This window comes from Phacochoerus africanus, chromosome 1, assembly GCF_016906955.1.
Source record: "Phacochoerus africanus isolate WHEZ1 chromosome 1, ROS_Pafr_v1, whole genome shotgun sequence".
NCBI lineage: Eukaryota > Metazoa > Chordata > Mammalia > Artiodactyla > Suidae > Phacochoerus > Phacochoerus africanus.
In genome coordinates, this window is record NC_062544.1 from 7,116,115 (window position 1) to 7,139,231 (window position 23,117).

The 23,117-nt window shown below is 46.3% G+C and overlaps 1 protein-coding gene, 1 long non-coding RNA gene and 1 other non-coding gene across 4 annotated transcripts in view; 2 read left to right on the forward strand and 1 right to left on the reverse strand.

Annotated features, from left to right (window-relative positions):
• The window catches only part of SEMA5A (semaphorin 5A), a 525,937-nt gene extending 523,336 nt beyond the window's left edge, over positions 1-2,601 (reverse strand). For both annotated transcript variants that reach the window (XM_047769187.1, XM_047769155.1), the window contains exon 1: positions 2,125-2,601. The gene's annotated coding sequence lies outside the window, so the exon portion shown is untranslated. The remainder of the gene's footprint in view (positions 1-2,124) is intronic.
• Positions 2,602-2,783: 182 nt separating this feature from the next.
• LOC125120813 (uncharacterized) lies at positions 2,784-7,570 on the forward strand. Its single transcript, XR_007133356.1, has 2 exons — positions 2,784-3,062; positions 5,662-7,570. It is a non-coding gene; the product is annotated as an uncharacterized LOC125120813 (long non-coding RNA).
• On the forward strand, positions 5,498-5,567 carry LOC125114510 (small nucleolar RNA SNORD123). The gene has a single exon (XR_007131825.1). It is a non-coding gene; the product is annotated as a small nucleolar RNA SNORD123 (small nucleolar RNA).
• Positions 7,571-23,117: the final 15,547 nt, after the last annotated feature.

Sequence of the window (23,117 nt, forward strand, 5' to 3'; positions counted from 1 at the left end):
CTGAACATCTTAGAAACATCTTTTGGACAAAGACAAGCGTTACCACCCAGGAGACCAAAGTCTTTGCTCGCAGCAGGAATCTCGCAGCTGTTTGCCATTAAAACAACCAAATAAGTTACTGCAATTTGTAAAAGGCATACAATGATTAGCATCAGCCATCTTCTCCCTGCTAAGAAAAGACTGTATGGGCTAAAAGCATGTAAAAGCAGAGTTCCAGGAGTATGCAAATGATCACACGACCAGTGCAACACCTCGGATGAGCTGCTACTTCGTGGCAAAGTGTGTGCAATAAAGAAATGCAAGGAAAAAGAAATTTGTGTTTCAAGTGGCCCCAGCTGGACATTTCGGACTGCTTTTTCATTTAAGACAAATATGGAACAAAAATCCTTGGGGGTACAAAAATCCCGGTTTCCTTTTGGGTAAACAGACACGTAGACAAGAAAAGTTATGCAAGTGACACACAACTTAAGGTATGATCTCCTTGAATCAAAATTATGAGCTGGTCCCTGAAAATAACGCATGATAAACCTGACCCTTTCTCCAATAATGAAACTGGCAGTAAATTAGCAATTAATTCAGCACTGCTAATGAGGTGTTAAAAAATCTTCCCCAGTAAAGTCTGTTTTCATCTTTCTGTGTCTCCTTAGCAAAGACTAACTCTGTAATTAATAACATATCTGTTGTTTCTAAACTTGGCCATTGCAACAGAGCTCTTCTGGATAAGCTGTGACATACAATTGTTTTTCTTAAAAACAAGATTCAACATAAACCTCAATTTTTAAAAAAATGCAACCATCATTTGTAACTCCTGGCATTTTAACTAATTTGCTCCCGAGGAGAACTTAATGCTAAACATAACTCACATTATCCTCACTCAATGTCTTTTTCTTTCTCAGTAAATACGACAGTCCAAGGGAGAAAGACAGATGCACAAACAGGAAGCGTTTACAGGGACACATTTGTCTCTGGACGGAGTTTTTCTATTTAGAGGACTTGAGTTTGGGAACCACCTTTCCTGTCCCTTCATCCAACAAAGCTGACATCTCTCTCTGGTCAACAGACTGGCTCCCCCACCGCCCTCCCACCTCCAAGGAATTATTGCCAGTCTTCTCTTTGAGATTAGGACCCCCACCCACTCGCCAGCACACACTAATAGCTCCTAGCACCCTCTCTCCCTCTTCCAGCGCTCGCTCTCAGCGCCCCCTACTGGGGATCCCCGGGACGCCGCAAGCGCAGGAAAGTTAAATCCCATCTTGCAACAGCAGCATCCAGGTACAAAGCGAGTCAAGAGGCAGTGGGTGAACGCGCTTCCCGCCAAAGCGCGGGGAATCGGGACCGAGGGCGCTAGGCCGGGCACTGGGCGCCGCGGGGAACGATCCCTGGGAGACCCACGTCTTCCCTCCGGGGGCCAGATCTATCTCTGGCTTAGAAATCCTGAGCCAGGGGATGAGAAACCTTGGAGCCGCGGAGGTGCCCGCGGAAAGGGACTGGCCCGGCTGCAGCCCATCGGGCAGAGGGTTCCTCAGGCCTCGACATCCCCGGTCGCGGCGTTCAGGGCGGCCGCCAGCCTCAGTCTCCCTCATTAACCAAAGCGCTCGGCGGAGTTGAGCCCATGTCCCACCGCCTCCCGGTTTTTCTCCGGCGCCGCAAAGCCCCAGTAACTCGACCAGAAAAACCTTGCCCCAGGCGGCGATTAAGGGACAGCGAAGTCCAGCCACCGAGACTCCTGTCCTTCGTTCCTGACGATACAAGCCTAGACGCGCCGGGGGCGTGCACAGACCTCCTCTACGCACCTCCGGGAGGTGTTGGGTAGGGGTCCGCTCTCTCCCACCGCCCAGTCGCCCATAGGGTCTCTTCCGCTCCTTACCTGTGCTCGCTCAGATCTCGGCAAAGGCAAAGGCACAAACTTCCAGCCTGCGTACGAGCTCAACTGTGGGCGTCCCCGCAGTGATGGTAGTCCTGATTCTGCACACCCAGCCCCCGGCCTGCCCCCCACCCAGTGCCTGCAGATCGACCCGGCCCGAGATCCACACAACCCACCCGCCAACCACTGCTGCCCCGAGCAGAGGCTCGGTCCCGGCTGCCGCCACGGCCACCCGAGGACGCGGCGGGGGGGTCGCTCACCAGGTGCGAGGCGCACTCCTCGTGCCAGTCATTCAGCGCCTAGGGCCCGAAGCAGCTCTGAGGGTCTTCTTCAACGCCGGGCAAAGGAAGTCGAGAAAGCGGCCGTCGCCTCCCGCCACTCCCCCAGAGCCACCCCCAACTCGCTGCGCTCCAGGCTGGGGGCGCGGGCTCGAGAGCCAGGCGCACGGTTCCCGGGCGCACAGCCGGACGAGGGGTGAGCAGGTTCGCGCCCCGCGGCGGCGACGGGCGAGGAGGCAAAGTTGGATGCTGGAGCCAGCTCCGCAGGGAACCTGCGAGTGGGAGAGGGGAGCCCGTGGGCCGGACCACAAGCGCCAGGCCGCCCAGGCAAGAGGAGATGGAGACTGGGGGCCGCCTCCGGGCAGGGACCTAGGGCGGCTGGGGGCTGCGGAGCCCTCCCGCGGCGGAAGCACAGCGCGCGGGAGCGGGCGCAGCAAGAGCAGCCGCCGCCGGCGCCGTCTTCCCGGCGAGTAGAGCGGCACGGGGAGCACGGGCTGGGAGGGCCGCGCCGCCTGGCCCCGCCCCGGGCCCTCCCTGGCCCCGCCCATGCCCCGCCCCTCCTCCTCCCCCTCCCCGCCCCGGTGAAACCCGAGCGCCCCACCCCGCGCCTGACCTTCCCAGGCCCTCCCCCGACACCGCCCCTTCCCGGGACCGGACCCCCGCCGCGCCTGGGGCGCCCCCGTGGACCCCAGGAGCCCAGCTCCTGTCTGCCCAGTGCGAGTGCGCCCGAGCTTTGACTTTTAGGGACTCCCTTCCCCCAACCTCGCAGAGACTTTCCTTGGCTCCCCCGCCCCCCGTCCCGTCGCTCCGACGTGGCTGCTGGGGGCGGGGGGGGGCGGGGGGAGCGGTATAAAGGATGAGAGGCAGCCCGGGCCGGGACCCGAGACGTGGCGCGTCCACTCCGATGGCCTCCGCTCCAGGTACGTGCGCGTCCCCCGGCCGGGTCGGCAGTGTGGTGGGGCTAGGCAGGGGCTGCCGGGTCCCAGTTTGTGGTTTTGTTCTTTTTTGTGTTGACACCATCCTGTGTGCTCTGAGCTGGAAACTTTTTAAAGACCGAGGGAGTTGCTGCGGGTTCTTGGAGGCGCTCTTTGCGGGGTGCGCCTCTGGGCTAGATCGGGTCAATTTCAGCAGAGTTGAATTAGAAGAACAAATCCGACGAACCGGGGAGGCGGGTGGGGGAGCCACGCTGAGCGTTAAGAAAGGAGCCCTCCCCCCAGATGGACAAAGTCAACTCGTCCAATTATGGGGCAAATGGTACTTGTTGCACTTTTGCCGGATCTTTCGGCTTTATGGAGCAAGTACTTCGGCGAAAAGATTTGTAATTGGGAAACAAAGTACCTTTCAGGACGCCTAGAATTTGATATTTTGTTGCAAAACTTAAGCACAGAACCCTGAAGGGCCACGCCTGACCCATTTTTTCCTGGATGGGGGTGGCGGACAGTATCTCTGGGCCTTTTTCTCTCCATCTTGGCCTCAGAAGGTGGCCGTTTCCCTAGCATAAGGAAACTCCCGAACACCCCACCACCACTGCCCTCTCCCTGTAGTGACAGAGGACAGCCAGAGGCCCACGTGCACACAAGGGTCTTGAGCCATTGATGGGTTCTTGGGCTTTCCTGCCACTGGGAGTGGCCCAGTGTGCCCGTTACTGTGCTATTGAGTTCATCTCTAAAACAAAGAACCCATCACTGGCTGGAAGGTGTCCTGGCTCCCATGGTAGCCACGCAGATCCCAGAGGACAATAGGAAAACAACTTGACATTGATGTGTCTTTATTTTCTAGAAAATATTTTTTAATGAAAGAATTAAGTGAAAGCAGTTGCGCAGGTTTCCATGGAAGCTCAGCCAAATCCCCACCATCTCTGATGCCCTGGTGATGGAGCTGCTGTGGGTATTCCAGACGTCGTTCGGATTTCCTTTAAGACATCCGGAGGGGGTGTTGGTAGCCGATGCGCCCCTGAGAGGCATGCTACCCTGGGTTGTGCAGGGGCTACTCAGCCTGGTGCCTGGCAGCGGCCTGGCACCTGGGGCCTTAATGAAAAGCTTAACATGTGTTCTTCTGTGCTTGGCACGGGGGCAGGGGGGGGGCAGAAGCTCCATTTCCGGCATCCCGATTCTCCTGCCTACGTGGCACAGAGGCCCAGGAGTGCTCACTGGGAGAAGGAGGCTGGCCAAGGTCTAGCCAGGCTGCTCTGCTCCTGGGGAGGGGCCAGCGGAGGGAGGACACCGCCTTACACTTGGCCTTGAAGCTCTTGGTTGGGTATGTGGACCTTGGAACCTCCAACGGCCAAGGCAAAGCCAAGGCAAAGGGACACAGAAGTCAGGACCCACGTGTGTTCAGCTATTCCTTGCTCTTAGCCCTCAACAAAGATAAATTAAATTAAATTAAATCTCAGCACATAGAGAGCCAAGCAATGGAAAGGAAGTAGCTTTCTACACCATAACTCAGGAGGGCTGGTAACATTTAACTTAGTAAGTTATGTAACTTTATGGGTGTGTTGGGGGGGGTCAATTTTACAAGCAGTTTACAGGCTATACAGAAGCTTTGTTTAAATAGGTATTTTTAGCAATAAAGAATTACTAACAAATTAGGAATGAGGAATGAGTGAAACCAAGTAATAATTCAGGATGCCTCCTTAGTTTAAAGTGAAATGGAACAAAACTGAAATCGTGATTTTGCCTTGTGACCTGGAGAAAGTTCCTGAACTTTTCTGAGCTACAGGCCCCTCATCGGGAGCTGGCACATATGGCCTTTGGAAGCATTAAAGGGAAAAGGAGGGGATGGCAGTGAAATATTCACCCAGGGCCCAGCACAAAAGCAGGCGCTCTGCAATTAAAATGGTGTAAAAGAGGGAGTTCCTGGTATGGCTTAGCCGGTTAAGGACCAGATGTAGTGTCCATGAGGATGCAGGTTCGATCCCTGGCCTTACTCAGTGGGTTAAGGATCCGGCGTTGCCTCAGGCTGTGGGGTAGGTCACAGATGTGGCTCGGATCGGTGTTGCTGTGGCCGTGGTGTAGGCCAGCAGCTGCAGTGCCAATTCAGCCGCTAGCCTGGGAACTTCCATGTGCCTCCAGTGTAGCCATAAAAAGAAAAAAAAAAAGATGTAAAGGCATCCATAGGTGTTTTTCTTTCTTCCAAATGAAATTTCTGTTTTTGTTTTTTTTTCTGTGAAAGGTCTGCTCCCTGCAGAACTTCTGAAGTGAAGCTGCTTCTCATCACATTCCATAGTAGGGCTGATCATTTCAAAACAGAACTGTTTCATTCTCTGCTGCTACAAATAAAACCCTAGCTCTCCCTAGGCTGTATTAGGTTAGCCACGTCAATAATGTAAACGAATGTGAGAACCCACCAGACACTTGGTGAAAATGATGACTTCTGGGGCACTGATTCATGTGACTTGAAAAACGCCATCCATTTCCTGATTCACCTCACTCCCTGGGCGGAATTCTGGAGGATCTCTTACGGCTCTGGAAGAAGTAACCGATTTTGTCTTCCTTTCCCTCCCTTGTGCTTGAATTTCAGCCACACGACTAGAGGAGAGGAGCTGGGCGGGCCCTGCAGAGATGGTCACCCTTGAGGCAGGAGATCACGACGCTGCTGTGGGTCCCAAGGGACCGAAAGGGAAGCCTTGCTGTCTGTGATGCTTGCGACGCTCTGAGATTGTATGACTATCTTGAGACACCTGGGCTGAGAAATGGTGGCTCGAGACCTTTAGGACCTCAGTGGACTTTCCTACCAGTGAGCTGGGGACACGTGACAGTCACCATCCCCAAGTGTGCTCTTTGCAACCCTGCTTTCCTTCTTTCAGATCCGTGTCATTTAACTTTTTTTTTTTTTGGTCTTTTTAGGGCCGCATCCACAGCATATGGAGGTTCCCAGGCTCGGGGTGGAATCAGAGCTGCAGCTGCCAGCCTATCCCACAGCCACAGCAACTCGGGATCTGAGCCATGTCTGTGATCTACACCACAGCTCCCAGTAACGCCAGATCCTTAACCCACTGAGCAAGGCCAGGGAGCAAACCTGCACCCTCATGAGTGCTAGTCAGATTCGTCTCTGCTGAGCCATGACGGGAAGTCTGCGTCTTTAAAAAACTGCTAGATCATCTGATCAACGTCATCAGTTTTTTTTTCTTAAAATGGCCAAACATTGGTAAAAAGATATGCCATTGTACACATCACTGAAATTGCCTAGTGCTATTTTTTGTTTACAGGTTTTATGTATTCGAAAGACCAATGATTATGGCTGCAGGTGACACTGTCCCCCAAGTTTTGACAGATGAAGAATCACCATGAAGGGAGAGTTCTGGGACCCATCAGCTCCTGCTCACATCCCTAGAGCTTCACCAGAAACTCTTTAGGGTTTTTTAACACCCAAGAACTGTTCACTCCCATTTCAGGGTAGCAGCTCACTACTCTCCTGGCAGTGGTCAGCAGACCAATTTTGATCAAAAAGAACAGCCCAGGGAGTTCCCATTGTAGCTCAGCAGTAATGAACCCAACTAGTACCCATGAGGTTGCGGGTTCGATCCCTGGTCTCATTTAGTGGGTCTGGGATCCGGCGTTGCTGGGAGCTGTGATGTAGGTCACAGACGTGGCTCGGATCCCACATTGCTCTGACTGTGGTGTAGGCCAGCAGCTACAGCTCTGATCCTACCCCTAGTCCGGGAACTTCCATATGCCTCAGGTGTGGCCCTAAAAAGCAAAACAACAACAACAACAACAAAACCAGCCCAGAAACTAGGACAGAATAGAAAGAAGACAGTCATGGCACATCCGTAAGTGAGCGTAAAAGGGCATGGAACAAAGTACAGGTAGTGGGCCTTACATGGAAGGACCAGCTCAACCACACTGCCACCAGCCCTGTGCCAGTCTGTGCGCTGGACACTCTGCCATGGCCCCTTCTCTGAAGTCTGAGTTTCCATGCCAGCCGAGCCAGGGCCTGCCTCAAGCCTCCCCGGTCTGGTCAAGGGGACATTTTGCCACTGCCCATTCTTCCGTGCAGGTTGGCACATTGCGACCTGGCCCTCACCCCATCCAGGTGAACTCTCCTCACCTTCGAGCATGGTTGACCTCACCCCACAGGTGAAAACCACCTTCCTTGACTTCACAGCCACATTCAAGGGAGCAGCCTGCCATGAATCTACCCACTGGGAATCACAGAAAAAAAACTCAAGGATACAGCAGCCTGAACATATATTCAATAGGAAATGCGCACATATTTTTTTTTTTTACTTCGAAAAGCTCAGGAATTCATCTCACTTTTAATAAGGGTCTGTTAATAAAAGAAATTGTATACTCCTTCAGCCCTGTACCAGAAGGCCAAAGTATTCTAGAAATCTGGAAGTATTTTTCCTTGTGTTTATGGTTAAATTTCTACATATATTTTTCTAGCAGCCCAGTTGCCTTAAAATAAAGTCAGTGTGCTCAAAATACCTCACGTTGTCTTTTTATAAGTATGGTATGAGGAAAAGGAAAAAAAAATGCTCAATTTAAACAATTTTTGGAATACCTAGAGGAAATGCAAATGATTTGTGCATGTATATAAGGCATTCCGGAGTCAAATTTTCTGACATTGAGCCTTGTATGTGTCTTGAGGATCTATAAGCAGAGAATGGCTGTGCCTAAAAATTAAATTGTTTGATACTTGGTAATCAATGCCCTCTACATTCCTCTGTCTTTGGAAATGGAGCTTCAGGGGGAAATAAGTAGCTTTGGAAATACTGTTTCCAAAAATAATGCTCATCCTACATAGAATTAGACCCACAAACTCATCTGTCTTAGTTTATTCCATCATTTACCAGGGAGACTAACACATGATGACCTTGAGTTCCATGAAAAGAATATCTACTAAGTGAAATTAAACCAATAGGCAAAGTGTCTCCTGAAGCAAATCGGCGGGAAGATGAGCTGTCAAGGATCCCGTCAATCTGTCTGTCAATTCCAAATGTTAACTTCTCTCACCCAGAACACCAGCACCTCCTTTACTGGTCTCCCGTGGCCCCCGGTCTATCCCTACACCGCAAGGATCATCGGCCGATAGCAACCCCCCACCATCCGTAATAATCCAGACCTCCTAATCGAATTTAAATTACAGTCCATCTGGCTTTGGAAAAAAAAAAAAAAGTTTGACCATAGAACTTAGTCACAAGGAATAAAATGTAATGGGATTCCAAGAAAGGAGTTATAAAATGAGGCGACAATTAACTGAAACATGACCTTTCTTGCCCCTTCCCCCAACTTCCAGATCCCTGCATGAGACTTGACTGTGATCATTGAAATTCCAGCCACCGTCTTGGACATGTAACATAGCCTTAGGATAAAAGCCATGCGCTAAGGACGATAGAGCTGAATCCGTAGTGACGCTGCTACGGAGCTCCCTTATCAGCCTGGGATTGCTACCATCAGACTTCATAACATGAAAAAGAGATAACATTCCCTTTTGTTTTATCCGTCATTGTGGTCTGGTTTTAGCAGAGAATGTGCTTCCCAAGCAACAGAAGGTCTAAGACTCTTCCAGATCCAGCCTCCGTGCAAGTTCATGTCTCAGCATCACCATCCATGCAGACAGACCTCACTCAGTCCCTCCCTCCACTCTGCTTTCCTACCCTCGACATAGACCGTTGCCTAGCCGGTTGCCCAGCATGTGCCCAGCGCTGGGCTACAGGGGAAGAGGAGAAGGGAAAGCAGCACAGCCACTGCCTGCCTTTGCAGGAATTACAGCTACTGGGGAAGGCGGGGTCAATGACCTCACAAGTGTGTGAGCCTAAGCCCTGGTCAACGCATGTTCGCCAAGGGAGGGGTGTCTGGTTTAGTCTGGGGAGTCGGAACAGGCATCATGGAAAGGGTGGCCTCTGAGCCAACACTGGAAGGATGAGCAGTGACCAATAAGAACACAGAGGCAACAGTAAGATTCCAAGGAAGGGGAGAAAGGGTTGACCTGAGAAGTTAACTCTTACGCATTTGGTAAAATAACAAGGATAGTAAGAAAAGTTGAGAAAAAATAGCCATAGAGACAATCTTCTAAAATCATAGGGAGGACAAAAGATGAAATAAAGACAAATCAATGGATCCAGTAGAAGGCTGAAAGGGAAGGCCAAAACGAAAACAAAAGAAAAGAAGAAACCAACTCCAAATTGCAGACTTTTAAGTGTCTCCAGTAAAACCACTTAAGAACGTCTGCAAATGAAAAGGAAAAAATATATATAGAAAGAGAAGAACTAGAAGACATTAAATATATAAAAACCAATTATCTCAGAGAGCACAGTAACACCAGGGGAAAAAAATATATATATACACCAGGCAAATATCAGTCAGAATAAAGCTAGTTTACAAATACTAATATCAGAAACACAGATCTTTAGATTAAAATCTTTTCCAATAAAAATACTATCTAAAAAAGATTTGGTTTGCTAAGAAATACAAATATGTGCACAACAAATGAAATAGTTTCAAAATATAAATAGTAAAAATCTATAGAATTATAAGGAAGATTGTCAAATCCTCAATCATTGATGGAGCATATTTCTCTATTTTTAGTAGATCTAGAAAAAAATAATATGAAGTTAGATATCCTAAGAAGAGCAATTAACAAGGTTATTTTATTTTATTTTGTTTAAAAAAAATAACAAGGTTATTTTAATGGATATATCAAATCCTCATGCAAGAGGATTAAAGCAAGTCTGGGGCCACAAAGCAAATCTCGATGAACTCTGAATAGATAGTACCAAGCAACTAGGTTATAAATTAATACTTTACAAGAGAATTTAGAAAATTTCATAGTTGTCAAGTTTAAGCTACCTTTCTAATAACACGTGATAAGACAATGAGAATCAGAAAAGTTCACATGTTGTATAAAAAACACACAGAAAAGTTCGTATGCTGTATAAAACTTACATGGTGTAGCTAAAGTCATATTTACAGATAAATTTAGCCTGAATCACTCATATCAGGAAGGAAGTAGCGAAATTTTCTTCTTCCAGGTTTTTTGAGATATAATTGACATACTGCACTATGTAAGTTTAAGGTATACAGCATCATGATTTGACTTATAAAAAGATTTTTGCAATACGTTTAGTGACCATCCATCATCTCATATAGACACAAAATTAAAGAAATAGGAAAAAAAATTGTGGTGAAAAGTTTAAGAAAGATGGAAATTAGCAAGCTAAACATCTGGCTCAAAAACCCAGAAACAGAATAAAACAAGGGAAATGACATAGCTAATATCACGTATTAATGAAATAGGCTCTAAAGTTACGATAGAATGGACAATGCCAAAGCTGTTTTTAAAAAGTCATAAAAGATAAGTAAAAATAGACAAACCTCTGATAGGATCTATAACTCACTAGAAACACTTCGCTTCGGAAAACTGAAGAAGAAATGAAGATGCAAAAAAAAAATACTTATAATCACTGAAGAAACTGAATCAGTCAACCCTTCAGCAAGAACAACAAACAGGACTGCATGATTTTCGATGAGGATTCTACCCAACACTCAAGGAACAATGAATCACTATTTTATGAAAGTTATTCCAGTGAATAGAAAAAGCATAGGCCAAACTCTTCTGAATTCAAGAGTGTGTTATCATTAGAAAATGTACGAATGTGTCGTTCCTGTAGTGGCACAGCCGTGACGAACCAGACTAGTATCCAAGAGGATGCAGGTTCAGTCTCGGGCCTCACTCAGTGGGTTAAGGATCCCGGCGTTGCCATGAGCTGTGGTATAGGTCGTAGATGTGGCTCGGATCCCACAGTGCCGTGGCTGGGGTGTAGGCCGGCGGCTACAGCTCCACTTAGACCCCTAACCTGGGAACCTCCATGCCACAGGTGTGGCCAGAAAGAAAGAAAGAAAGGAAATATACCAAAATAAATCACCTCCTTAACAGAATAAAAAAAGAAAAATACAACAATTTCAATAACTATCGTTTAAAGAAAACCTCTTAGCAATTAGACTAGTAACAGAAGGAAATTTTCCTAATCTAATAGGCTGTCTACAAAAAAGAATCAACAAAAACTAGAAATTTAATTATGAAAAGTTGGAGATATCTATTTGAAAGAGAAAATCAAGACAAGCATGCAAGCATCAGCACTTCTATTCAAAACTGAAACAGCGGTTGAAAAGGAAGGAACAGAAGTTCCTTTGTGGTGCAGTGGGTTAAGGATCCTGCACTGGCACTGCAGCAGCTCCGCTGGGGACTGGATATGTCCAGGGTGCAGCCAAAAAGAAGAAAAAAAAAAAAAGGGTTCCCGTCGTGGCTCAGAGGTTAACGAATCTGACTAGCATCCATGAGGACGTAGGTTCGATCCCTGGCCTTGCTCAGTGGGTTAAGGATCTGGCGTTGCCAAGAGCTGTTGTGTAGGTCGAAGACTTGGCTCAAATCCTGTGTTGCTATGGCTGTGGTGTAGGCTGGCAGCTACAGCTCCGATTGGACCCCTAGCCTGGGAATCTCCATATGCCGCAGGTGCAGCCATAAAAAGCAAAAAAAAAAAAAAAAGGAAAGAAGAGAAAGGAACAAATTTTAATTTCAGACTGTTCAAGTGTGTCTAGTAAAACCACTTAAAAACATCTGCAGAAATAATTAGAATAAAGAGAATGTTCTACAAGTTTGCTAGATAAAAATCTCAATAAACAAATCAATTGTGTTCCCATAAACTAGCAGCAAATATGAGAAAATACAATTTAGAAAAGATAACATTAATCAAAAAATTAATTTGTTACCTAAGAATAATGTTGGCAAAAGATATGTTCGACCTTTCTGGAACACTTATAAAGCTAAATTTAAAGATCCTAAGGAATCTGTTTACGTGCACATTTATGTGCACTATGACTCAGTATATAGTATCTTGAACATGAAATAATCTTTTAGAATTGTCCATGCTTCCCAAATTCATCCTTAAAAACAGTGAGGATCTGAAATACAATCAAAATCTCAACTGGCTATACAGAACTTAAGTAGATCCTAAAACATGGAAGCAAGACAAGAGCAGATGTTTATGAGTGGTTACGGAATTTCTGTAGAAAATGAACAAGCTTAAGTGAGACTCTTAAGATATCAAAATGGTTCATAAGGCTATAGCAACTATGACGTTGAGATACTGGCACAGGGATAGACAAAAAGAACAATGGAATGAAGGACCCATAAATGGACCCCCACCTATGCCAATCTTTGCCATGTGGCAAAGGGGCTCACTGGGGACAGGTGAGACTCAAATGGCTCCAGGACGATTGACTACTCTGATATAAAAACATTGAGTCTGATACTTCCCTCAAGCCATTCATGGGAATCACATCAAAGCAGATTAAAGCCAAAGTGAGAAACAGAACATTAGAACATTTAGGAAAACGTATAAGCATCTATCTATAAGACCTCTGGGTAGGGAAGCAGTTCTCAAAATAAGATACAAAGACCAGTCTTAAAGAGAAAAAAAATCAATACAGCAAACAACATTAAAGTTTAGAAATTCCATATGACAAAATACAACTTAAAAGCAAGCCATAGCCTGGGAGAATTTTCGGGGCATACGAATGACAAAAGATGGTAGATAGAATGTATTTTCCAACTTCCACCAGTCTGCTGGAGGAGGAAGCAGTAGAAAAATGTACAAATGAAACAGGAAGCTCAATGGCCAATAAATATAAGAATAGAATACAACCTCCCTGATAATCATGGAAATGTAATTAAAACAAGATGGCACCGCGTTAAACCAATCAGATTGGAAATTTTAGAAAGTCTGGCAATACCAACTGTTATCAAATATTGACGAGGGGAACTTTAGAGGTGTAAATTGGTACTCTCACTCGAGAAGGCATTCTGGCCACTCCCCTAAAGTGGAAAATGGGCGTTCCATACAGCCTAGGTGGCAAAGTTGCAGAAGACGTGTAGCATGCAGCCAGTTCATACACACTACTAAAACCAGAGTTCCCATTGTGGCTCTGCAGGTTAAGAACCTGACTGGTATCAGGAGGACACAGGTTCAATTCCTGGCCTTGCTCACTGGGTTGAGGATCTGAGGTTGCCATGAGCTGTGGTATAGGTCAAAGACATGGCTTGGATATGGCATTGCTGTGGCTGTGGCAGAGGCCCGCACCTGCAGCTTTGATTCAACTCCTTGTCTGAGAACTTTTATATGCTGTACCTACAACTCTTAAAACAAGAAAAGAGGGAGTTCCCGTCGTGGCGCAGTGGTTAACGAATCTGACCAGGAACCATGAGGTTGTGGGTTCGGTCCCTGCCCTTGCTCAGTGGGTTAATGATCCGGCGTTGCCGTGAGCTGTGGTGTAGGTTGCAGACGCAGCTTGGATCCTGCGTTGCTATGGCTCTGGCGTAGGCTGGCAGCTACAGCTCCGATTCGACCCCTAGCCTGGGAACCTCCACATGCTGCAGGAGCGGCCCAAAGAAATAGCAAAAAGACAAAAAAAAAAAAACAAGAAAAGAATTAAAACCAAAAATCATATCTGCTTAAGTATGAACACACACGTAATAGCTAAGTAGCACAGAAATGATAAGCACTAAATTCATGTCTGGGGAGGGAGGGGAGCTTGTGGATAGATAAACAAGGGACACCAACTTTATCTGTGATTTTGTTTAACATTAAAAAAATAAAATATAAAGCAAATATTGAGAAATGTTAAGACTGGATAAAACTGGTTGGGTGGGTGTTCATTAGATTATCACCCTTTTCTGTATGCCAGCAAGACTCCATAACAGAATAAAGAAGGTTACTGAGAAGTAAAGAAGTGTTGGCATTAGGCAAAGAAAGGTCATTAGAGCAGTTCTGTCCTGAAAAGGAACGGAAAGACTAGTAGCAGCTGTAGAGATATGTGCACAGAGGGCTATTTTTTAATAGTGGGTCATTTCAAAGCATGTTTATACATTGATAGAAATACCTTCAAAGACACACAGAAATTGTGCAGGAGTGGAAACAAGATCATCCCATGAACAAAGGCCTTGGAAAGATCAGAGACAATAGAATTTGTGTTTGGAGAGAGCGGGGGTTTGTCTCAGCCTTGTCCCAGCAGAGAGGACCAGGGAAGAACCAGGCAGAGGCAAGAAGGGACATTTGTTGGTACAGATGAAGACCTGTCCTCTTGATAACTTTTGTTTGCCTAATGAACCCTGACATCAGATCCAGATGGGGAGATGGTAGAGGGCATTACGTTTAGAGAAGAGAAGCTATGAACGTGACATTTTAGAAATCAGGAAAATAAATTTACTGGCATCTCCACGCTGCGGCGGCGAATGGCCAATTGAGGCCGTTGATCGTCATCCTAAAAAGACCCCCGTCCACACGTGAGTAGTATTTTCTCCAGCAAAGTTCAGCAGCTCCGGGGCTGGTGTGGTGAAAGCTGATGACTGGGGTCGACCAGGAGATGGTTTCTCCAAGCCACAGAAAAGGAGCAAAATAGGAAAACGGGCTAATTTTTCAAGGAAGTGAGTTTAAGGATGGTCATGCAATGGACACTAACTAAAGAGGATATGGGGGGGGAAATGATGGCGTCGATGGACTGAACCTCTTCCAATGGATGAAGCCCAGGAACCACTGCAAGGGAACCGATAGAAAGTGGAACCACAGAAGCTGTTGTGGGGGAGGTAGGTTGAGGTGGTGCAGTTCATCAAGGCGACGGGGGCGGAGATGGAGAGGTTGGTGAGGATGGTTAGGGAAGAGGTTGTGACAATGGAGAGGGGCTTGAAGGTGAGGAGGGTTGGGTCGTGGAACAGAAGGCCACCATCCTAGATGGGTCATCAGTGTAGATGCTGGAATCAGCGAGAAGAGTCTTCAGTGAATGAGGCAGGGTGACATGGGCAGGTCAGCAGAAAACAGCCATGAGAAAAGGACACTGCCTTATTCATTTCACGGAGTTTGAAACGTGGTTCAGAGAGAATGCATCTCTGTGACATAACACAAACGAACAACCAGAGGAACCCAGAAGGGTTGGACTCCCAACTCCATACTCTTTCCACTGTACTAAACATCTCCTACAAGTTCCAACACAGTAAACCTGACTAACCGTACAATGGAATCTGATGTTAATCTCTAGTATCCCGTCCAGAAGGAACCGGTCATCACAACCCTTAACCAGTGTGACTCATCAGAAATATCTGGGGAATTTGTCAACAAACACAAGCCCAGGCTGACCCTCAACAGGGTGAGTTAGTCTCTAAGGGGGTGAGTTCAGACCTGTGATTTTGCAGAATCTCCTCCCCAGGTGAGCCTGAAACTCAGCCTAGTCCACAGCCCTTGACTCAGGTCATTGCCAGGACAAAAACTCATCTGTCTCTAAAGCCTGCGAAGTTCTCATAGTCCTGAGGAAGAAACGATCCAATAGAGCGAAGGCCTGAGGGCCCAATCATGAGTGTTTTCTAACCATCTCTAAGGTTCTTGCCCTGGGCGGCTGACACAGCAACTCATTCTATGCTAAGCTGTATGGAGAGACATGTTTTTCCCTTCAGAATCTGATGTAATCAGAGCAGATTCTTCACATTTGCTCATCTTGCCCAAAGATTCATTAACATATCAACTTTTATCAATGGATTTCTATAAAGTATTTTGCATGTCTATAACACCCCCTGCAAAACGTTCGTTGCCTAGTTTATTACTTGAGAGATTGCCTATGTTCCGGGAGCCTCTCTCCCTCTCTCTTCGGGTCGCTCTCTATCTCTGTCTCTATCTCTCCCTCTCCCACATACAGCTTTTCTCTTCTGCTAGGATCAGATTTTGCAGTTTTGTGCATGAGTGACAGTGCTTCCCGTGGGAGATGAACTGAAAAGATGCCCCACTGAGGAGCACCAAGGCCATTTGACCAGTTTACTCTCTCTCTGCCCCATTCTCAGCTCAACCAGCACAGACATGACCATTTACTCAGGCAAGTTTAAGAGCTACAATATTTTTTTCACCTTTCCCTACCCCTAGAAAATGACGTCACCCCCAACTTAACCAAGGGAAACACATCAGGCTCTTGGTGGGCGAGGAAATGGCCTGGAGGTACCTTGTTCTCAGAAAATGATGCCCCACCTTCTAGCCTGGCTAACCAGCTAAACGTTGCTCCCTCTTTAAGGGGCAGGATGGTCTTCTAGTTCATTCCCCAGAGCCTCGTGCAGGGCATGGCATGTAATTCATCCAGAGGTGGTGACTGTACAGTGAAGTCACAAACATCTGAGACGTAGGCGGTCCTCAGTCAAGGGTCTTACTATGTGTCTTTCATGTATCAATAGCTGGCATGTGTTGAGTATTTCCTGCTTACCAGGCTCTGGTCTAAAAAGTTTAAACTGCTAATCTGTTGACCGCTCCCAAGAACTCTGTACGCTGGAAAGCAAGTATTATCACCTCTCTGTGGATGGGAACATTAAAGCACTGAGAGGTTAAGGAATTCCTCCCAAAATTAGACAACTAGGGGGCAGAGATGGGCATCAGATGGCACCACTGCTGTCCTCAGAGGCCCGGTCTTCATGGCCTTGACTATGCACTCCACCAGAGGATGGGGAACTTTTCCTATAAAGACCAGGGAGTAAATCTTTAAGCCTTGTGAGCCATGGGGTCTGCGTTGTCACTCTAGGTGACAGATAAATGCACTGTGTTCCAGTAACACCTTATTTACCAAATCCGGTGGAAGGCCATCTTTGTCCCCCCCGCCCCCGGTGGTTGATCCAGTGACACCCAAACTTGAGCATCCCCCAGAATCACTGGGAGAGTTTGTTAACTCTTTAACCTGTCTCCAGATAATACTGATGCTGCAGGTCTGGGGACCAACTGTTCTTTAAGAATGCCAGCTTGGGGGCATTTAGCAGCACAGCCTGCTTGCTACCTTCTGAAAGTAAATCAGAATTACTCTAAAATCTCGTGCTTCCTGTGACTAAATCCCTATCATCTCCTTCCCTTTGGGGTCCTATTCTCAGGAATTTCATTGTCAAGAACATCAGCTCTTCAGACCTGGACCAGGTTTTATCTTCTTGGTATTCCCAGTGCCCTGCCTGGTGGTTTATGCTACCAGGAGCTCAGAAATATTTGCTTGTAGCATGAAAACAAATGAATGACGATAGTGCTTTGTTCGATAATGTCTAACAATTTCATACAGTGACAAAAATACTAAGGATTGGGGTCAATTTCTCTAACTCAAAGCATGACATTACCTAGTGTGGGGAAATCATTCGTTTTGTACCATAGCTCATTCTTCCCACTTCACACATTTTAGGAAAATCTACATTTGAAGACAGTCCTGAGTTCCATCCAAGGCACATTGAATATAGCCTGCCCGGAACTGCGATTCCACATAAGAAGCAGCCCTGGCGGGTCCAGATGCTGTTCCTTAGAGAGAGGAGATGGAAGGACGCGTGGGTTAGAGGACCTCACAAAAGGCAGGAACAGATCTGACAGTGAAAAGATGGGGATGAGGCCAAAATACCTCATACCTGGGACACCTGCCAGGCCTGACGCCCCCTTGGGATCAACAGCCAGATGTAAGGCAAGGAGCAAGCTACGGACAGATCTCAGTGCCCTGGCCAAACCATAAGGGCATCTGGGCCCCGTGGTTCCCTTTATTTAGAAAAACAGGTGGGGAATGTAAATGTTCTCTAAACTATCCTTTTTTTTTTCTCTTTAGGGCTGCACCTGCAGGCTGTGGAAGTTCCCAGGCTAGGGATCACATTGGAGCTGCAGCTGCCGGCCTATGCCATGGCCACAGCAATGCAGGATCTGAGCAGCATCTGGGACCCACTCTGCAGCTTGCAGCAATGCTGGATTGTTAACGCACTGATAGAGGCCAGGGACTGAACCCACATCCTCATGGATACTAGTCAGGTTCTTAAACTGCTGAGCCACAGCAGGAACTCTCTTGAATTTTTTAAAAAAGAACCTCGTGGGATTACAAAGCATGACTTTTCTCCCCACCCCCCACTCCCTCCCCATTCTGAGAAAAACTGAGCACAGCAGTAGCATGAAAAGACTTCTGGCTGTCTTGGGTACACAAGCATCAGGGCCTTCCTGTGTCCAAGTGTGAATCTGATCTGACAGAACCTGCTCAGTCCTTTAATTTTATTTCCTAAAGAAGAAGCAAACTTCTGTGTTATTCCAAGTTTAATGGCTCCCATTCCCAAGGTCGGCAAGCAGATGGAGTTGAAGGCAAGAATGTATAATTGCAGATTAGGAAGCTGCAAAATTAATATTACTTTGTTAATGTCAAGATAAGATTTGAGAGCCAAAAGGGATTTTCAAGATCATTGATCTTAAACCTCATCACACAGATGAAAACACTGGGGCTGGAGCAATTCTGCGCCCTCCCGAGTCACAGAGCCAGTTGGGGCTGGAGTTGCGTCTGATGCCCTGACTGCTGGCATGTCAACTCTCCCGCCCCGATGCTCCACTCTCCCTATTAATTCCTTACGAGAAAGGGGCTGTAATTTACCCCTCGCTGCTTCGCCATCCAGTGGACGTGTGTGTGCACAGATGCACACATATCTACAGTAATTATTTGGCTCCAGATTGGAACTTAGTCCCCCATTTTCAGAGATTTCATAATTTACTTGGATCTGTTAACAAAACATTGTACAAAGACCGTGAAAGAATTATTCAAGGATGACTTAACCTCGCTATGCGTGGTAATAAGGATTTAATTGGGCTTTATGTGACAGAGACCCAAAATAACAGGGGTTTAAATGCTGGAGGCAAAGGAAAAGCCACGGCTGTGATGATACAATGCTCCCCAAATTCCTCCAGGGTCTGGCTCCTTCTCCCTGGGGCTCCCCCATTCCTGGTGGGCTTCCGGTGCATCGTGAGCCAACATGGCAAATCACCACCCCAAATTCCAGGCACCAGGGAAGGGCAGGGAGAAAGGAAAGCATACTCATTCCTCTGCAGACCTGCCCTGGAGGCCGCACACGTGACCTTGGCTGGAACTTAGTACATGGTCAGATCTAGATTTCCGGTAGTCATGGGCCCCGCTAAATATAGTCTATGGAATTACATACTGTAGCAGAAACAATGGTTATTGCTTTTTGCCTTAGTTCTGCCTCGTTCACCTTTCTGGCCTTGCAAATATCTAAGCCTCATCATCTGTCATGTGAAGACACCTCCAACCCCTACCCAAGGCAGGCAATCCCGAAGTCTCATATGGCTACTACATCTGCCTCCAAGTGTGTGGTGTCTTCACCAAGTCCAGGCTTGGTCCCTTCAGTCTAGCAATTCTAAACAAAAAGATAAGTTTTCTGCCCACCCATTGCATCCACTATCCAATGGTAAAGTAGGAATGGAAAACTTCAATGAAAAAAAAAAAAAATCCCCCAGTGGAAGGCAAGGGTATGAGTCTCTCCCTCAAGAGAGAGTTGACTTAGCAGAGTGGAGGTCCTTCCATTTTTGCTTAATGTCTGTCTGGCTCTAGTTTTAATCCACCTCTCTCATATGTCAAGTAATAGCCAGAACACAGCACTGTTCTGAATTTTCTGATCCTTTCCCCGAATGCTCATGATGGCATGCGTTTTGCCTCCCAAGACACCGCAGATGACCACATCACTGCGTGTTTTGTCACTGCATCACAGGGATCACCAGCTTTCCAGCCACCAAGATCTGTGTCTTTGCTACCCACTATCAGAATGTTTCCTCTGTGCCAATGACATTCAGCTTAAGTTCTAACGAAGACCGTGATGCACGTCTAGGAATCAGATTCTGCTCAGGTGTGAGTGGCCACAACCCAAAGTGATGATGGCTCGAGCAGGAAAGAAGTTTACTTCTTTCTTATATCATATCTAAACTACTGTCTCTGCTCCACAAGGTCACCAGGCATCCAGGCCCCCTTTTCCTGGTTGCTGCGCCAGGCCTTGGTAATTCTTTGGTCTTCATGGCCAACACTTCCTCCCATCATATCCTCCAGTGAGGAGGAAGAGAGAGGCATGCTATGTTATTGGAGATTTCACATGTCATTTCTATTCAATTCTATTATTCAGAAGCAAATCTCAAGAATAAATGCATGTGTCAGCGTGGCTTAGTGTCCAGTCAAAACTCCAGGTTTCGATTGCTCTAGAAGAAGGAGAAGTTGCTACTGCTGTGGAACACGAGCTGTCTCTGCCACACTCTGGAAGCCTTTTCGTGTGAAGCATAAATATTTAGAAAACGACCTACAATTAGTTTAGAGATATAACTGCACTGTGACTAGACTTTTTACCTCTAAGTCTCCCTCCTCTAGAATATTGGCCATAGTGCCACCAAGGACATTTTAGGAAATTTCTCATGCAAAACGTTAGGGCCACCTCACCCTTTATTGTCACCTGATCTTCCCTCTTTTTCCAGCCACACTGAGGGATGGAGGGCCAGACTCCCCTTATATCTGAAACGATACAAAATTGAGGGAATAGTTTTTCAGATAACTGCTCAAAGTCCATGTTTATTACCTCTAACTCCTTATTTCCACTTGGCCATGAAGCTTTTCTTTTCCCTGGGCATAATTTTCATTGTTAGAATGTACATGGTCTCTTTGTAAGAATATCGAGCTTATTGTCTATTTTCTTTTGCATCATTAATCATCTCAAGTATGCTTTGTCATCAGCATCCCATTTTTCTAGGGTCTGAATCTACTGTTTGTGTTTTTGGCTGACTCATGCACATGGTAGCTTGTTCTTTTGTGATTTTTAAGTTCAGATTGTGAGTGTGCTCCGTGGGGCTTTCATTATCTGTGAAAATCCTAAGTGTTCTGGATTAAAATATGTCCCTTGGAGAAGGTTTTGGGGCATCCTAGGAGGAATACCAGCCTGGGGCTACATTTTGTTGTTAATTTCTTCTTTCGGGCATCCCATGTATAGTGACATCAAACTCAAAACACTTCATGAAAAAAAATCTCGCGTTTATAATTTTAAATGAAGAGTTTTTCCCCGTCATGAGCCCAGGAGAAAACCACTCTATTATCTTGTGGCTGTTGAGCAGATGTTTTACGTTCTCTTCCACAAGGATATAGCCAATCAAAGGCTTTTGGGATGGAGGGAGGGAGGCAAAGTCATCACGTTGTCTTGCTTGTTCCAACACCTTATTTCGATGGCCATTAAAATCTGAGCCCCTGGGTTATTGGTCCCCAAGCTGGCATGCCCCACCTACTCCCTCCCCTAGTTCACATAAAGCAACCAGTTGAATTTCTATTCTCTCTTCATTTTTAGCCCTTGGGAGTTTCCTTATTTTGCTGTTGTGAGCTCAGCTCTGCATTTTAAAGAAGTTTGTGTTATGTTTATCCAGCCTTTCCTGGAGTTCTGCAGTGGGAGGAGCTTCAGAATACCTAGTGAACTGCGTTTGCATAAAATGAAGTCAACACCTTATTTCCTTCTTGTAGAAGAAGTTATATACTTCCACCTAATAAACTGCAACAGAAGCAAACAGGCTAAAAGAGAACATTTGCAACATTTGTCACAGACAAAGTCTTAGTGTGCGTGTATAACAGGGCACATCTGGCTATTTGAGCTTGATCCCAGATGCTCCTACATACAGACAGGCTCTGCTTCCCCTTCCTAGATTGCTCATCCCCTCTCTGAAGCCTGGTAAATTCTTGCACCCCAAGAAGAGGCATCTGCAGAGTTTACAAGGGTTGGCACTACAGAGTTCCCACCCTAGAGATGGCAGTTCTTCTGTTTACTCCCAAGAGTATTCCTGACCATTGAAGGCAGCTGTCCGGCTTTCCCATACGGCGTCTTGATGGAAGACATTGGAAGGGGGAGCCAGACCAAGATGGGCAGAGGGAGTTAGAAAGCAGGCAGCGATGGCAGCGCACTAGCTAGGGTATTGCCACATGCTGGGATTCCTCTGGGGTCTCCCAGAACTAATAGAAAGTGGATGCTTCACAGTGAGTTGATTTCTGGCAATCAGCTTGGAGGCAACTAAGCTTCCATAATTGATTGGGTCTCTAAAGCTAAGGTGACTTTATACTGCCAAAACATGGACCACTGGGGTGGTGCTAAACATACAGAATGCTTAAGAAAAAAAAAAAAAACAAATAAAAGACGAAGGAAGGCTAACTCGTAAAAGGAGCAATAAAAGAGATCAGATATACAAATTATTTTTGCTAAAAATTAAACCACAGTGAGATACCATTTTCATCTACCAAACTGACAAAGATGATCAAATATGTATTTTACCCTCTAATTTTTCTGACGTTGGGCATGTAAATTTGTAGACATGTTATAAAGGGAAATAAGTAGCAAGTGCTTTAAAAATGAAGACACCATTTTACTCCAAATTAATCTGAAGAAATAATAAAAGGTTGGAGTTCCCGTCGTGGCCCAGTGGTTAACGAATCCGACCAGGAACCATGAGGTTGCGGGTTCGGTCCCTGCCCTTGCTCAGTGGGTTAACGATCCGGTGTTGCCGTGAGCTGTGGTGTAGATTGCAGACACGGCTCGGATCCCGCGTTGCTGTGGCTCTGGCGTAGGCCGGTGGCTGCAGCTCCGATTCGACCCCTAGCCTGGGAACCTCCGTATGCCGCGGGAGCGGCCCAAGAAATAGCAAAAAGACGAAATAATAATAATAATAATAATAAAAGGTTTACAAAAGTTGGGGACAGAGGTTATCACTATGGGACAGTAAAAGATGGAAGCAACATAAGTATCTCACAAGAGAAGTATCATCAAATACAGGTTTTTCCATCTATTACATAGCTAGCAGGGAGCCATCTGAATCTCACTTTCTTCTCAAAGGCTACTTCCACTCATGAAAAACTGCTTATGATATTCTTAGGAAAATGATTTATGACCTAAGTGAAATGCACAGGTTGTAAAACGATAGTAACATATATAGCCCTCATTTTTATTTGTGCAAGTATTCATGATAAAACAGCCAGGAGTGTGTATACAGATGAGTGATTATCTCTCCCTTTCTCCATCATGAATTTCTCCATTCTCTCAATTTTTCCCAGTGAAGAGGGAGCAGCTTTACTTTCCGTGAAAAGGACAATACGAGCTATTCTTTCAGTTATATTGTCCCTATCAGCTGGGTGTCCATGGCTCCAGAGTTTTTA